Here is a 17237-nt window from a genome sequence, read left to right on the forward strand (position 1 = left end):
CTCGCAATGCTGAGTCGCTAACGGGACAGCCAGATTGAGCACAGGCCTGGAGGGAAGGCCCTGACGTGAGGTGCAGAAGCGGAGCCGCGCAGCAGTTTCCATGAGGCCGTAGCCTCTGCTCTGCGTGTCTTTAACGGCAGTAGAGTTTCCTGGACACCTGGGAGGCTCGCGGGGGCACCCTGTTCCAGGCTGGAACACGGAGTACTCCCAGGCACCCCTGGGTCTGCTGAGCAACGTCCAGGCACGGAGCCCTTTGGAGCCGCTCTCTATACGCCGAGTGTAGGGAAACGCCCTGCACTCTCTCCTGGAGCAGATTCGATTCCCCACCAAACCCACACTTTCACGAACAGACTTCTGGCACGTCTCACATGCCTTTGAGGCCTTACGCCTTGCCCTAGCCTGAGCTGCCCTGAGAGACCCCTCGGCCTCGCATTGCATCTAGGACCTCCTGCCTGAAATCACCCTGCCTCCAAGCGAAAGTCGCCTTGCGTTCTTACTGCGATTTAAGCCCTGTGCTTCCTGTGGCCCTGCAGGCTTTGGAATAGCCACAGGCCCAAGAGGCGTAACTAGGCAGGGCATTCCTTGGTTGAGGCAGTTCACTTGACCCAGAACACCCTACTTCGGGGAGTTGGTTCAGGGAAGCAAACGTAAGGTAACATGTGTCTCTTTGGACTGGTTAGAAACCACAGGGAGGTAAGCTGAGTGTGCGCGTGGAAACGGGAGCCTGCTGGAACTATCCTTGCTTTCCCACTTGGAAGGCTGCATTCATGCTGCCTTGAAGCTGCCTGACGTCCCCTGCTGTTGACAGGCCTGGAAACCCTGTCGAAATGCTTCTGGGAAGAAAATGAGTTTGCTCCGTCTCAAACCGGTGCTTCCATGGCCGCGGTGGTGGTTAGCCTGACAAGCTCCAGAGCGAAAGGGAAACTCAACGTGAGAATTTGCCCCCAGTTTAGGCCCTGCGTAGCCGGGCAGGAAGGGCGGCATGCAGCAGTTTCCATGAGTTCGTAGTCCCCGTTCGGGTTTATTTTAACGAAATTACCCATTTGAGGACTCCTAGGCCCCTCGGGCGTGCATCCACTTCCCTCCAAGGTCACTGAGGACCTTCAGACACCCCCCACGCCGTGGTCCCGCTGAGCAACATCGAGGCCCATTGCTCTGCCCCTCGGAGGCCCTGTGTGCGTGCCGAGTGATGGGCAACACTCTGCACGTTCCTTGAGGAGAGCTACATTTCCAGAGCCCTCAAACAGCCTCAGGACCAGATTTCTGGTGAGTCCGAAGCTCCCAGGAAATATTTGTCGTCGCCCTTGTGAGAGCTGCCGTGAGAAAACACTCTGCTTTGCCTCCTTCGCGGGCCTCGTACCTGAAGGCACTCTGCTCGAGGAGAACGTCAGCATCTCGCAATGCTGAGTCGCTAACGGGACAGCCAGATTGAGCACAGGCCTGGAGGGAAGGCCCTGACGTGAGGTGCAGAAGCGGAGCCGCGCAGCAGTTTCCATGAGGCCGTAGCCTCTGCTCTGCGTGTCTTTAACGGCAGTAGAGTTTCCTGGACACCTGGGAGGCTCGCGGGGGCACCCTGTTCCAGGCTGGAACACGGAGTACTCCCAGGCACCCCTGGGTCTGCTGAGCAACGTCCAGGCACGGAGCCCTTTGGAGCCGCTCTCTATACGCCGAGTGTAGGGAAACGCCCTGCACTCTCTCCTGGAGCAGATTCGATTCCCCACCAAACCCACACTTTCACGAACAGACTTCTGGCACGTCTCACATGCCTTTGAGGTCTTACGCCTTGCCCTAGCCTGAGCTGCCCTGAGAGACCCCTCGGCCTCGCATTGCATCTAGGACCTCCTGCCTGAAATCACCCTGCCTCCAAGCGAAAGTCGGCTTGCGTTCTTACTGCGATTTAAGCCCTGTGCTTCCTGTGGCCCTGCAGGCTTTGGAATAGCCACAGGCCCCAGAGGCGTAACTAGGCAGGGCATTCCTTGGTTGAGGCAGTTCACTTGACCCAGAACACCCCGCTTCGGGGAGTTGGTTCAGGGAAGCAAACGCAGGGTAACATGTGTCTCTTTGGACTGGTTAGAAACCACAGGGAGGCAAGCTGAGTGTGCGCGTGGAAACGGGAGCCTGCTGGAACTATCCTTGCTTTCCCACTTGGAAGGCTGCATTCATGCTGCCTTGAAGCTGCCTGACGTCCCCTGCTGTTGACAGGCCTGGAAACCCGGTCGAAATGCTTCTGGGAAGAAAATGAGTTTGCTCCGTCTCAACCCGGTGCTTCCATGGCCGCGGTGGTGGTTAGCCTGACAAGCTCCAGAGCGAAAGGGAAACTCAACGTGAGAATTTGCCTCCAGTTTCGGCCCTGCGTAGCCGGGCAGGAAGGGCGGCATGCAGCAGTTTCCATGAGTTCGTAGTCCCCGTTCGGGTTCATTTTAAAGAAATTACCCATTTGAGGACTCCTAGGCCCCTCGGGCGTGCATCCATTTCCCTCCAAGGTCACTGAGGACCTTCAGACACCCCCCACGCCGTGGTCCCGCTGAGCAACATCGAGGCCCATTGCTCTGCCCCTCGGAGGCCCTGTGTGCGTGCCGAGTGATGGGCAACACTCTGCACGTTCCTTGAGGAGAGCTACATTTCCAGAGCCCTCAAACAGCCTCAGGACCAGATTTCTGGTGAGTCCGAAGCTCCCAGGAAATATTTGTCGTCGCCCTTGTGAGAGCTGCCGTGAGAAAACACTCTGCTTTGCCTCCTTCGCGGGCCTCGTACCTGAAGGCACTCTGCTCGAGGAGAACGTCAGCATCTCGCAATGCTGAGTCGCTAACGGGACAGCCAGATTGAGCACAGGCCTGGAGGGAAGGCCCTGACGTGAGGTGCAGAAGCGGAGCCGCGCAGCAGTTTCCATGAGGCCGTAGCCTCTGCTCTGCGTGTCTTTAACGGCAGTAGAGTTTCCTGGACACCTGGGAGGCTCGCGGGGGCACCCTGTTCCAGGCTGGAACACGGAGTACTCCCAGGCACCCCTGGGTCTGCTGAGCAACGTCCAGGCACGGAGCCCTTTGGAGCCGCTCTCTATACGCCGAGTGTAGGGAAACGCCCTGCACTCTCTCCTGGAGCAGATTCGATTCCCCACCAAACCCACACTTTCACGAACAGACTTCTGGCACGTCTCACATGCCTTTGAGGCCTTACGCCTTGCCCTAGCCTGAGCTGCCCTGAGAGACCCCTCGGCCTCGCATTGCATCTAGGACCTCCTGCCTGAAATCACCCTGCCTCCAAGCGAAAGTCGCCTTGCGTTCTTACTGCGATTTAAGCCCTGTGCTTCCTGTGGCCCTGCAGGCTTTGGAATAGCCACAGGCCCAAGAGGCGTAACTAGGCAGGGCATTCCTTGGTTGAGGCAGTTCACTTGACCCAGAACACCCTGCTTCGGGGAGTTGGTTCAGGGAAGCAAACGCAGGGTAACATGCGTCTCTTTGGACTGGTTAGAAACCACAGGGAGGTAAGCTGAGTGTGCGCGTGGAAACGGGAACCTGCTGGAACTATCCTTGCTTTCCCACTTGGAAGGCTGCATTCATGCTGCCTTGAAGCTGCCTGACGTCCCCTGCTGTTGACAGGCCTGGAAACCCGGTAGAAATGCTTCTGGGAAGAAAATGAGTTTGCTCCGTCTCAACCCGGTGCTTCCATGGCCGCGGTGGTGGTTAGCCTGACAAGCTCCAGAGCGAAAGGGAAACTCAACGTGAGAATTTGCCTCCAGTTTAGGCCCTGCGTAGCCGGGCGGAAGGGCGGCATGCAGCAGTTTCCATGAGTTCGTAGTCCCCGTTCGGGTTTATTTTAACGAAATTACCCATTTGAGGACTCCTAGGCCCCTCGGCTGTGCATCCATTTCCCTCCAAGGTCACTGAGGACCTCCAGACACCCCCCACACCGTGGTCCCGCTGAGCAACATCGAGGCCCATTGCTCTGCCCCTCGGAGGCCCTGTGTGCGTGCCGAGTGATGGGCAACACTCTGCACGTTCCTTGAGGAGAGCTACATTTCCAGAGCCCTCAAACAGCCTCAGGACCAGATTTCTGGTGAGTCCGAAGCTCCCAGGAAATATTTGTCGTCGCCCTTGTGAGAGCTGCCGTGAGAAAACACTCTGCTTTGCCTCCTTCGCGGGCCTCGTACCTGAAGGCACTCTGCTCGAGGAGAACGTCAGCATCTCGCAATGCTGAGTCGCTAACGGGACAGCCAGATTAAGCACAGGCCTGGAGGGAAGGCCCTGACGTGAGGTGCAGAAGCGGAGCCGCGCAGCAGTTTCCATGAGGCCGGAGCCTCTGCTCTGCGTGTCTTTAACGGCAGTAGAGTTTCCTGGACACCTGGGAGGCTCGCGGGGGCACCCTGTTCCAGGCTGGAACACGGAGTACTCCCAGGCACCCCTGGGTCTGCTGAGCAACGTCCAGGCACGGAGCCCTTTGGAGCCGCTCTCTATACGCCGAGTGTAGGGAAACGCCCTGCACTCTCTCCTGGAGCAGATTCGATTCCCCACCAAACCCACACTTTCACGAACAGACTTCTGGCACGTCTCACATGCCTTTGAGGTCTTACGCCTTGCCCTAGCCTGAGCTGCCCTGAGAGACCATTCGGCCTCGCATTGCATCTAGGACCTCCTGCCTGAAGTCACCCTGCCTCCAAGCGAAAGTCGGCTTGCGTTCTTACTGCGATTTAAGCCCTGTGCTTCCTGTGGCCCTGCAGGCTTTGGAATAGCCACAGGCCCCAGAGGCGTAACTAGGCAGGGCATTCCTTGGTTGAGGCAGTTCACTTGACCCAGAACACCCTATTTCGGGGAGTTGGTTCAGGGAAGCAAACGCAAGGTAACATGTGTCTCTTTGGACTGGTTAGAAACCACAGGGAGGTAAGCTGAGTGTGCGCGTGGAAACGGGAGCCTGCTGGAACTATCCTTGCTTTCCCACTTGGAAGGCTGCATTCATGCTGCCTTGAAGCTGCCTGACGTCCCCTGCTGTTGACAGGCCTGGAAACCCGGTCGAAATGCTTCTGGGAAGAAAATGAGTTTGCTCCGTCTCAACTCGGTGCTTCCATGGCCGCGGTGGTGGTTAGCCTGACAAGCTCCAGAGCGAAAGGGAAACTCAACGTGAGAATTTGCCTCCAGTTTAGTTCCTGCGTAGCCGGGTAGGAAGGGCGGCATGCAGCAGTTTCCATGAGTTCGTAGTCCCCGTTCGGGTTTATTTTAACGAAATTACCCATTTGAGGACTCCTAGGCCCCTCGGCTGTGCATCCATTTCCCTCCAAGGTCACTGAGGACCTCCAGAAACCCCCTACGTCGTGGTCCCGCTGAGCAACATCGAGGCCCATTGCTCTGCCCCTCGGAGGCCCTGTGTGCGTGCCGAGTGATGGGCAACACTCTGCACGTTCCTTGAGGAGAGCTACATTTCCAGATCCCTCAAACAGCCACAGGACAAGATTTCTGGTGAGTCCGAAGCTCCCAGGAAATATTTGTCGTCGCCCTTGTGAGAGCTGCCGTGAGAAAACACTCTGCTTTGCCTCCTTCGCGGGCCTCGTACCTGAAGGCACTCTGCTCGAGGAGAACGTCAGCATCTCGCAATGCTGAGTCGCTAACGGGACAGCCAGATTGAGCACAGGCCTGGAGGGAAAGCCCTGACGTGAGGTGCAGAAGCGGAGCCGCGCAGCAGTTTCCATGAGGCCGTAGCCTCTGCTCTGTGTGTCTTTAACGGCAGTAGAGTTTCCTGGACACCTGGGAGGCTCGCGGGGGCACCCTGTTCCAGGCTGGAACACGGAGTACGCCCAGGCACCCCTGGGTCTGCTGAGCAACGTCCAGGCACGGAGCCCTTTGGAGCCGCTCTCTATACGCCGAGTGTAGGGAAACGCCCTGCACTCTCTCCTGGAGCAGATTCGATTCCCCACCAAACCCACACTTTCACGAACAGACTTCTGGCACGTCTCACATGCCTTTGAGGTCTTACGCCTTGCCCTAGCCTGAGCTGCCCTGAGAGACCCCTCGGCCTCGCATTCCATCTAGGACCTCCTGCCTGAAATCACCCTGCCTCCAAGCGAAAGTCGGCTTGCGTTCTTACTGCGATTTAAGCCCTGTGCTTCCTGTGGCCCTGCAGGCTTTGGAATAGCCACAGGCCCCAGAGGCGTAACTAGGCAGGGCATTCCTTGGTTGAGGCAGTTCACTTGACCCAGAACACCCTACTTCGGGGAGTTGGTTCAGGCAAGCAAACGCAAGGTAACATGTGTCTCTTTGGACTGGTTAGAAACCACAGGGAGGTAAGCTGAGTGTGCGCGTGGAAACGGGAGCCTGCTGGAACTATCCTTGCTTTCCCACTTGGAAGGCTGCATTCATGCTGCCTTGAAGCTGCCTGACGTCCCCTGCTGTTGACAGGCCTGGAAACCCGGTCGAAATGCTTCTGGGAAGAAAATGAGTTTGCTCCGTCTCAACCCGGTGCTTCCATGGCCGCGGTGGTGGTTAGCCTGACAAGCTCCAGAGCGAAAGGGAAACTCAACGTGAGAATTTGCCTCCAGTTTAGTTCCTGCGTAGCCGGGTAGGAAGGGCGGCATGCAGCAGTTTCCATGAGTTCGTAGTCCCCGTTCGGGTTTACTTTAACGAAATTACCCATTTGAGGACTCCTAGGCCCCTCGGGCGTGCATCCATTTCCCTCCAAGGTCACTGAGGACCTCCAGAAACCCCCTACGCCGTGGTCCCGCTGAGCAACATCGAGGCCCATTGCTCTGCCCCTCGGAGGCCCTGTGTGCGTGCCGAGTGATGGGCAACACTCTGCACGTTCCTTGAGGAGAGCTACATTTCCAGAGCCCTCAAACAGCCTCAGGACCAGATTTCTGGTGAGTCCGAAGCTCCCAGGAAATATTTGTCGTCGCCCTTGTGAGAGCTGCCGTGAGAAAACACTCTGCTTTGCCTCCTTCGCGGGCCTCGTACCTGAAGGCACTCTGCTCGAGGAGAACGTCAGCATCTCGCAATGCTGAGTCGCTAACGGGACAGCCAGATTGAGCACAGGCCTGGAGGGAAGGCCCTGACGTGAGGTGCAGAAGCGGAGCCGCGCAGCAGTTTCCATGAGGCCGTAGCCTCTGCTCTGCGTGTCTTTAACGGCAGTAGAGTTTCCTGGACACCTGGGAGGCTCGCGGGGGCACCCTGTTCCAGGCTGGAACACGGAGTACTCCCAGGCACCCCTGGGTCTGCTGAGCAACGTCCAGGCACGGAGCCCTTTGGAGCCGCTCTCTATACGCCGAGTGTAGGGAAACGCCCTGCACTCTCTCCTGGAGCAGATTCGATTCCCCACCAAACCCACACTTTCACGAACAGACTTCTGGCACGTCTCACATGCCTTTGAGGTCTTACGCCTTGCCCTAGCCTGAGCTGCCCTGAGAGACCCCTCGGCCTCGCATTGCATCTAGGACCTCCTGCCTGAAATCACCCTGCCTCCAAGCGAAAGTCGGCTTGCGTTCTTACTGCGATTTAAGCCCTGTGCTTCCTGTGGCCCTGCAGGCTTTGGAATAGCCACAGGCCCCAGAGGCGTAACTAGGCAGGGCATTCCTTGGTTGAGGCAGTTCACTTAACCCAGAACACCCTGCTTCGGGGAGTTGGTTCAGGGAAGCAAACGCCGGGTAACATGTGTCTCTTTGGACTGGTTAGAAACCACAGGGAGGTAAGCTGAGTGTGCGCGAGGAAACGGGAGCCTGCTGGAACTATCCTTGCTTTCCCACTTAGAAGGCTGCATTCATGCTGCCTTGAAGCTGCCTGACGTCCCCTGCTGTTGACAGGCCTGGAAACCCGGTAGAAATGCTTCTGGGAAGAAAATGAGTTTGCTCCGTCTCAACCCGGTGCTTCCATGGCCGCGGTGGTGGTTAGCCTGACAAGCTCCAGAGCGAAAGGGAAACTCAACGTGAGAATTTGCCTCCAGTTTAGGCCCTGCGTAGCCGGGCGGAAGGGCGGCATGCAGCAGTTTCCATGAGTTCGTAGTCCCCGTTCGGGTTTATTTTAACGAAATTACCCATTTGAGGACTCCTAGGCCCCTCGGCTGTGCATCCATTTCCCTCCAAGGTCACTGAGGACCTCCAGACACCCCCCACACCGTGGTCCCGCTGAGCAACATCGAGGCCCATTGCTCTGCCCCTCGGAGGCCCTGTGTGCGTGCCGAGTGATGGGCAACACTCTGCACGTTCCTTGAGGAGAGCTACATTTCCAGAGCCCTCAAACAGCCTCAGGACCAGATTTCTGGTGAGTCCGAAGCTCCCAGGAAATATTTGTCATCGCCCTTGTGAGAGCTGCCGTGAGAAAACACTCTGCTTTGCCTCCTTCGCGGGCCTCGTACCTGAAGGCACTCTGCTCGAGGAGAACGTCAGCATCTCGCAATGCTGAGTCGCTAACGGGACAGCCAGATTAAGCACAGGCCTAGAGGGAAGGCCCTGACGTGAGGTGCAGAAGCGGAGCCGCGCAGCAGTTTCCATGAGGCCGGAGCCTCTGCTCTGCGTGTCTTTAACGGCAGTAGAGTTTCCTGGACACCTGGGAGGCTCGCGGGGGCACCCTCTTCCAGGCTGGAACACGGAGTACTCCCAGGCACCCCTGGGTCTGCTGAGCAACGTCCAGGCACGGAGCCCTTTGGAGCCGCTCTCTATACGCCGAGTGTAGGGAAACGCCCTGCACTCTCTCCTGGAGCAGATTCGATTCCCCACCAAACCCACACTTTCACGAACAGACTTCTGGCACGTCTCACATGCCTTTGAGGTCTTACGCCTTGCCCTAGCCTGAGCTGCCCTGAGAGACCATTCGGCCTCGCATTCCATCTAGGACCTCCTGCCTGAAGTCACCCTGCCTCCAAGCGAAAGTCGGCTTGCGTTCTTACTGCGATTTAAGCCCTGTGCTTCCTGTGGCCCTGCAGGCTTTGGAATAGCCACAGGCCCCAGAGGCGTAACTAGGCAGGGCATTCCTTGGTTGAGGCAGTTCACTTGACCCAGAACACCCTATTTCGGGGAGTTGGTTCAGGGAAGCAAACGCAAGGTAACATGTGTCTCTTTGGACTGGTTAGAAACCACAGGGAGGTAAGCTGAGTGTGCGCGTGGAAACGGGAGCCTGCTGGAACTATCCTTGCTTTCCCACTTGGAAGGCTGCATTCATGCTGCCTTGAAGCTGCCTGACGTCCCCTGCTGTTGACAGGCCTGGAAACCCGGTCGAAATGCTTCTGGGAAGAAAATGAGTTTGCTCCGTCTCAACCCGGTGCTTCCATGGCCGCGGTGGTGGTTAGCCTGACAAGCTCCAGAGCGAAAGGGAAACTCAACGTGAGAATTTGCCTCCAGTTTAGTTCCTGCGTAGCCGGGTAGGAAGGGCGGCATGCAGCAGTTTCCATGAGTTCGTAGTCCCCGTTCGGGTTTATTTTAACGAAATTACCCATTTGAGGACTCCTAGGCCCCTCGGGTGTGCATCCATTTCCCTCCAAGGTCACTGAGGACCTCCAGAAACCCCCTACGCCGTGGTCCCGCTGAGCAACATCGAGGCCCATTGCTCTGCCCCTCGGAGGCCCTGTGTGCGTGCCGAGTGATGGGCAACACTCTGCACGTTCCTTGAGGAGAGCTACATTTCCAGATCCCTCAAACAGCCACAGGACAAGATTTCTGGTGAGTCCGAAGCTCCCAGGAAATATTTGTCGTCGCCCTTGTGAGAGCTGCCGTGAGAAAACACTCTGCTTTGCCTCCTTCGCGGGCCTCGTACCTGAAGGCACTCTGCTCGAGGAGAACGTCAGCATCTCGCAATGCTGAGTCGCTAACGGGACAGCCAGATTGAGCACAGGCCTGGAGGGAAAGCCCTGACGTGAGGTGCAGAAGCGGAGCCGCGCAGCAGTTTCCATGAGGCCGTAGCCTCTGCTCTGTGTGTCTTTAACGGCAGTAGAGTTTCCTGGACACCTGGGAGGCTCGCGGGGGCACCCTGTTCCAGGCTGGAACACGGAGTACGCCCAGGCACCCCTGGGTCTGCTGAGCAACGTCCAGGCACGGAGCCCTTTGGAGCCGCTCTCTATACGCCGAGTGTAGGGAAACGCCCTGCACTCTCTCCTGGAGCAGATTCGATTCCCCACCAAACCCACACTTTCACGAACAGACTTCTGGCACGTCTCACATGCCTTTGAGGTCTTACGCCTTGCCCTAGCCTGAGCTGCCCTGAGAGACCCCTCGGCCTCGCATTGCATCTAGGACCTCCTGCCTGAAATCACCCTGCCTCCAAGCGAAAGTCGGCTTGCGTTCTTACTGCGATTTAAGCCCTGTGCTTCCTGTGGCCCTGCAGGCTTTGGAATAGCCACAGGCCCCAGAGGCGTAACTAGGCAGGGCATTCCTTGGTTGAGGCAGTTCACTTGACCCAGAACACCCTACTTCGGGGAGTTGGTTCAGGGAAGCAAACGCAAGGTAACATGTGTCTCTTTGGACTGGTTAGAAACCACAGGGAGGTAAGCTGAGTGTGCGCGTGGAAACGGGAGCCTGCTGGAACTATCCTTGCTTTCCCACTTGGAAGGCTGCATTCATGCTGCCTTGAAGCTGCCTGACGTCCCCTGCTGTTGACAGGCCTGGAAACCCGGTAGAAATGCTTCTGGGAAGAAAATGAGTTTGCTCCGTCTCAACCCGGTGCTTCCATGGCCGCGGTGGTGGTTAGCCTGACAAGCTCCAGAGCGAAAGGGAAACTCAACGTGAGAATTTGCCCCCAGTTTAGGCCCTGCGTAGCCGGGCAGGAAGGGCGGCATGCAGCAGTTTCCATGAATCCATAGTCCCCGTTCGGGTTTATTTTAACGAAATTACCCATTTGAGGACTCCTAGGCCCCTCGGGCGTGCATCCATTTCACTCCAAGGTCACTGAGGACCTTCAGACACCCTCCCACGCCGTGGTCCCGCTGAGCAACATCGAGGCCCATTGCTCTGCCCCTCGGAGGCCCTGTGTGCGTGCCGAGTGATGGGCAACACTCTGCACGTTCCTTGAGGAGACTACATTTCCAGAGCCCTCAAACAGCCTCAGGACCAGATTTCTGGTGAGTCCGAAGCTCCCAGGAAATATTTGTCATCGCCCTTGTGAGAGCTGCCGTGAGAAAACACTCTGCTTTGCCTCCTTCGCGGGCCTCGTACCTGAAGGCACTCTGCTCGAGGAGAACGTCAGCATCTCGCAATGCTGAGTCGCTAACGGGACAGCCAGATTAAGCACAGGCCTGGAGGGAAGGCCCTGACGTGAGGTGCAGAAGCGGAGCCGCGCAGCAGTTTCCATGAGGCCGGAGCCTCTGCTCTGCGTGTCTTTAACGGCAGTAGAGTTTCCTGGACACCTGGGAGGCTCGCGGGGGCACCCTGTTCCAGGCTGGAACACGGAGTACTCCCAGGCACCCCTGGGTCTGCTGAGCAACGTCCAGGCACGGAGCCCTTTGGAGCCGCTCTCTATACGCCGAGTGTAGGGAAACGCCCTGCACTCTCTCCTGGAGCAGATTCGATTCCCCACCAAACCCACACTTTCACGAACAGACTTCTGGCACGTCTCACATGCCTTTGAGGTCTTACGCCTTGCCCTAGCCTGAGCTGCCCTGAGAGACCATTCGGCCTCGCATTGCATCTAGGACCTCCTGCCTGAAGTCACCCTGCCTCCAAGCGAAAGTCGGCTTGCGTTCTTACTGCGATTTAAGCCCTGTGCTTCCTGTGGCCCTGCAGGCTTTGGAATAGCCACAGGCCCCAGAGGCGTAACTAGGCAGGGCATTCCTTGGTTGAGGCAGTTCACTTGACCCAGAACACCCTATTTCGGGGAGTTGGTTCAGGGAAGCAAACGCAAGGTAACATGTGTCTCTTTGGACTGGTTAGAAACCACAGGGAGGTAAGCTGAGTGTGCGCGTGGAAACGGGAGCCTGCTGGAACTATCCTTGCTTTCCCACTTGGAAGGCTGCATTCATGCTGCCTTGAAGCTGCCTGACGTCCCCTGCTGTTGACAGGCCTGGAAACCCGGTCGAAATGCTTCTGGGAAGAAAATGAGTTTGCTCCGTCTCAACTCGGTGCTTCCATGGCCGCGGTGGTGGTTAGCCTGACAAGCTCCAGAGCGAAAGGGAAACTCAACGTGAGAATTTGCCTCCAGTTTAGTTCCTGCGTAGCCGGGTAGGAAGGGCGGCATGCAGCAGTTTCCATGAGTTCGTAGTCCCCGTTCGGGTTTATTTTAACGAAATTACCCATTTGAGGACTCCTAGGCCCCTCGGCTGTGCATCCATTTCCCTCCAAGGTCACTGAGGACCTCCAGAAACCCCCTACGTCGTGGTCCCGCTGAGCAACATCGAGGCCCATTGCTCTGCCCCTCGGAGGCCCTGTGTGCGTGCCGAGTGATGGGCAACACTCTGCACGTTCCTTGAGGAGAGCTACATTTCCAGATCCCTCAAACAGCCACAGGACAAGATTTCTGGTGAGTCCGAAGCTCCCAGGAAATATTTGTCGTCGCCCTTGTGAGAGCTGCCGTGAGAAAACACTCTGCTTTGCCTCCTTCGCGGGCCTCGTACCTGAAGGCACTCTGCTCGAGGAGAACGTCAGCATCTCGCAATGCTGAGTCGCTAACGGGACAGCCAGATTGAGCACAGGCCTGGAGGGAAAGCCCTGACGTGAGGTGCAGAAGCGGAGCCGCGCAGCAGTTTCCATGAGGCCGTAGCCTCTGCTCTGTGTGTCTTTAACGGCAGTAGAGTTTCCTGGACACCTGGGAGGCTCGCGGGGGCACGCTGTTCCAGGCTGGAACACGGAGTACGCCCAGGCACCCCTGGGTCTGCTGAGCAACGTCCAGGCACGGAGCCCTTTGGAGCCGCTCTCTATACGCCGAGTGTAGGGAAACGCCCTGCACTCTCTCCTGGAGCAGATTCGATTCCCCACCAAACCCACACTTTCACGAACAGACTTCTGGCACGTCTCACATGCCTTTGAGGTCTTACGCCTTGCCCTAGCCTGAGCTGCCCTGAGAGACCCCTCGGCCTCGCATTCCATCTAGGACCTCCTGCCTGAAATCACCCTGCCTCCAAGCGAAAGTCGGCTTGCGTTCTTACTGCGATTTAAGCCCTGTGCTTCCTGTGGCCCTGCAGGCTTTGGAATAGCCACAGGCCCCAGAGGCGTAACTAGGCAGGGCATTCCTTGGTTGAGGCAGTTCACTTGACCCAGAACACCCTACTTCGGGGAGTTGGTTCAGGCAAGCAAACGCAAGGTAACATGTGTCTCTTTGGACTGGTTAGAAACCACAGGGAGGTAAGCTGAGTGTGCGCGTGGAAACGGGAGCCTGCTGGAACTATCCTTGCTTTCCCACTTGGAAGGCTGCATTCATGCTGCCTTGAAGCTGCCTGACGTCCCCTGCTGTTGACAGGCCTGGAAACCCGGTCGAAATGCTTCTGGGAAGAAAATGAGTTTGCTCCGTCTCAACCCGGTGCTTCCATGGCCGCGGTGGTGGTTAGCCTGACAAGCTCCAGAGCGAAAGGGAAACTCAACGTGAGAATTTGCCTCCAGTTTAGTTCCTGCGTAGCCGGGTAGGAAGGGCGGCATGCAGCAGTTTCCATGAGTTCGTAGTCCCCGTTCGGGTTTACTTTAACGAAATTACCCATTTGAGGACTCCTAGGCCCCTCGGGCGTGCATCCATTTCCCTCCAAGGTCACTGAGGACCTCCAGAAACCCCCTACGCCGTGGTCCCGCTGAGCAACATCGAGGCCCATTGCTCTGCCCCTCGGAGGCCCTGTGTGCGTGCCGAGTGATGGGCAACACTCTGCACGTTCCTTGAGGAGAGCTACATTTCCAGAGCCCTCAAACAGCCTCAGGACCAGATTTCTGGTGAGTCCGAAGCTCCCAGGAAATATTTGTCGTCGCCCTTGTGAGAGCTGCCGTGAGAAAACACTCTGCTTTGCCTCCTTCGCGGGCCTCGTACCTGAAGGCACTCTGCTCGAGGAGAACGTCAGCATCTCGCAATGCTGAGTCGCTAACGGGACAGCCAGATTGAGCACAGGCCTGGAGGGAAGGCCCTGACGTGAGGTGCAGAAGCGGAGCCGCGCAGCAGTTTCCATGAGGCCGTAGCCTCTGCTCTGCGTGTCTTTAACGGCAGTAGAGTTTCCTGGACACCTGGGAGGCTCGCGGGGGCACCCTGTTCCAGGCTGGAACACGGAGTACTCCCAGGCACCCCTGGGTCTGCTGAGCAACGTCCAGGCACGGAGCCCTTTGGAGCCGCTCTCTATACGCCGAGTGTAGGGAAACGCCCTGCACTCTCTCCTGGAGCAGATTCGATTCCCCACCAAACCCACACTTTCACGAACAGACTTCTGGCACGTCTCACATGCCTTTGAGGTCTTACGCCTTGCCCTAGCCTGAGCTGCCCTGAGAGACCCCTCGGCCTCGCATTGCATCTAGGACCTCCTGCCTGAAATCACCCTGCCTCCAAGCGAAAGTCGGCTTGCGTTCTTACTGCGATTTAAGCCCTGTGCTTCCTGTGGCCCTGCAGGCTTTGGAATAGCCACAGGCCCCAGAGGCGTAACTAGGCAGGGCATTCCTTGGTTGAGGCAGTTCACTTAACCCAGAACACCCTGCTTCGGGGAGTTGGTTCAGGGAAGCAAACGCCGGGTAACATGTGTCTCTTTGGACTGGTTAGAAACCACAGGGAGGTAAGCTGAGTGTGCGCGAGGAAACGGGAGCCTGCTGGAACTATCCTTGCTTTCCCACTTGGAAGGCTGCATTCATGCTGCCTTGAAGCTGCCTGACGTCCCCTGCTGTTGACAGGCCTGGAAACCCGGTCGAAATGCTTCTGGGAAGAAAATGAGTTTGCTCCGTCTCAACCCGGTGCTTCCATGGCCGCGGTGGTGGTTAGCCTGACAAGCTCCAGAGCGAAAGGGAAACTCAACGTGAGAATTTGCCTCCAGTTTAGGCCCTGCGTAGCCGGGCGGAAGGGCGGCATGCAGCAGTTTCCATGAGTTCGTAGTCCCCGTTCGGGTTTATTTTAACGAAATTACCCATTTGAGGACTCCTAGGCCCCTCGGGCGTGCATCCATTTCCCTCCAAGGTCACTGAGGACCTCCAGACACCCCCCACGCCGTGGTCCCGCTGAGCAACATCGAGGCCCATTGCTCTGCCCCTCGGAGGCCCTGTGTGCGTGCCGAGTGATGGGCAACACTCTGCACGTTCCTTGAGGAGAGCTACATTTCCAGAGCCCTCAAACAGCCTCAGGACCAGATTTCTGGTGAGTCCGAAGCTCCCAGGAAATATTTGTCGTCGCCCTTGTGAGAGCTGCCGTGAGAAAACACTCTGCTTTGCCTCCTTCGCGGGCCTCGTACCTGAAGGCACTCTGCTCGAGGAGAACGTCAGCATCTCGCAATGCTGAGTCGCTAACGGGACAGCCAGATTAAGCACAGGCCTGGAGGGAAGGCCCTGACGTGAGGTGCAGAAGCGGAGCCGCGCAGCAGTTTCCATGAGGCCGGAGCCTCTGCTCTGCGTGTCTTTAACGGCAGTAGAGTTTCCTGGACACCTGGGAGGCTCGCGGGGGCACCCTCTTCCAGGCTGGAACACGGAGTACTCCCAGGCACCCCTGGGTCTGCTGAGCAACGTCCAGGCACGGAGCCCTTTGGAGCCGCTCTCTATACGCCGAGTGTAGGGAAACGCCCTGCACTCTCTCCTGGAGCAGATTCGATTCCCCACCAAACCCACACTTTCACGAACAGACTTCTGGCACGTCTCACATGCCTTTGAGGTCTTACGCCTTGCCCTAGCCTGAGCTGCCCTGAGAGACCATTCGGCCTCGCATTCCATCTAGGACCTCCTGCCTGAAGTCACCCTGCCTCCAAGCGAAAGTCGGCTTGCGTTCTTACTGCGATTTAAGCCCTGTGCTTCCTGTGGCCCTGCAGGCTTTGGAATAGCCACAGGCCCCAGAGGCGTAACTAGGCAGGGCATTCCTTGGTTGAGGCAGTTCACTTGACCCAGAACACCCTATTTCGGGGAGTTGGTTCAGGGAAGCAAACGCAAGGTAACATGTGTCTCTTTGGACTGGTTAGAAACCACAGGGAGGTAAGCTGAGTGTGCGCGTGGAAACGGGAGCCTGCTGGAACTATCCTTGCTTTCCCACTTGGAAGGCTGCATTCATGCTGCCTTGAAGCTGCCTGACGTCCCCTGCTGTTGACAGGCCTGGAAACCCGGTCGAAATGCTTCTGGGAAGAAAATGAGTTTGCTCCGTCTCAACTCGGTGCTTCCATGGCCGCGGTGGTGGTTAGCCTGACAAGCTCCAGAGCGAAAGGGAAACTCAACGTGAGAATTTGCCTCCAGTTTAGTTCCTGCGTAGCCGGGTAGGAAGGGCGGCATGCAGCAGTTTCCATGAGTTCGTAGTCCCCGTTCGGGTTTATTTTAACGAAATTACCCATTTGAGGACTCCTAGGCCCCTCGGCTGTGCATCCATTTCCCTCCAAGGTCACTGAGGACCTCCAGAAACCCCCTACGTCGTGGTCCCGCTGAGCAACATCGAGGCCCATTGCTCTGCCCCTCGGAGGCCCTGTGTGCGTGCCGAGTGATGGGCAACACTCTGCACGTTCCTTGAGGAGAGCTACATTTCCAGATCCCTCAAACAGCCACAGGACAAGATTTCTGGTGAGTCCGAAGCTCCCAGGAAATATTTGTCGTCGCCCTTGTGAGAGCTGCCGTGAGAAAACACTCTGCTTTGCCTCCTTCGCGGGCCTCGTACCTGAAGGCACTCTGCTCGAGGAGAACGTCAGCATCTCGCAATGCTGAGTCGCTAACGGGACAGCCAGATTGAGCACAGGCCTGGAGGGAAAGCCCTGACGTGAGGTGCAGAAGCGGAGCCGCGCAGCAGTTTCCATGAGGCCGTAGCCTCTGCTCTGTGTGTCTTTAACGGCAGTAGAGTTTCCTGGACACCTGGGAGGCTCGCGGGGGCACGCTGTTCCAGGCTGGAACACGGAGTACGCCCAGGCACCCCTGGGTCTGCTGAGCAACGTCCAGGCACGGAGCCCTTTGGAGCCGCTCTCTATACGCCGAGTGTAGGGAAACGCCCTGCACTCTCTCCTGGAGCAGATTCGATTCCCCACCAAACCCACACTTTCACGAACAGACTTCTGGCACGTCTCACATGCCTTTGAGGTCTTACGCCTTGCCCTAGCCTGAGCTGCCCTGAGAGACCCCTCGGCCTCGCATTCCATCTAGGACCTCCTGCCTGAAATCACCCTGCCTCCAAGCGAAAGTCGGCTTGCGTTCTTACTGCGATTTAAGCCCT

Source organism: Orcinus orca, chromosome 18, assembly GCF_937001465.1.
Source record: "Orcinus orca chromosome 18, mOrcOrc1.1, whole genome shotgun sequence".
In the NCBI taxonomy this organism is placed as follows: Eukaryota; Metazoa; Chordata; class Mammalia; order Artiodactyla; family Delphinidae; genus Orcinus; species Orcinus orca.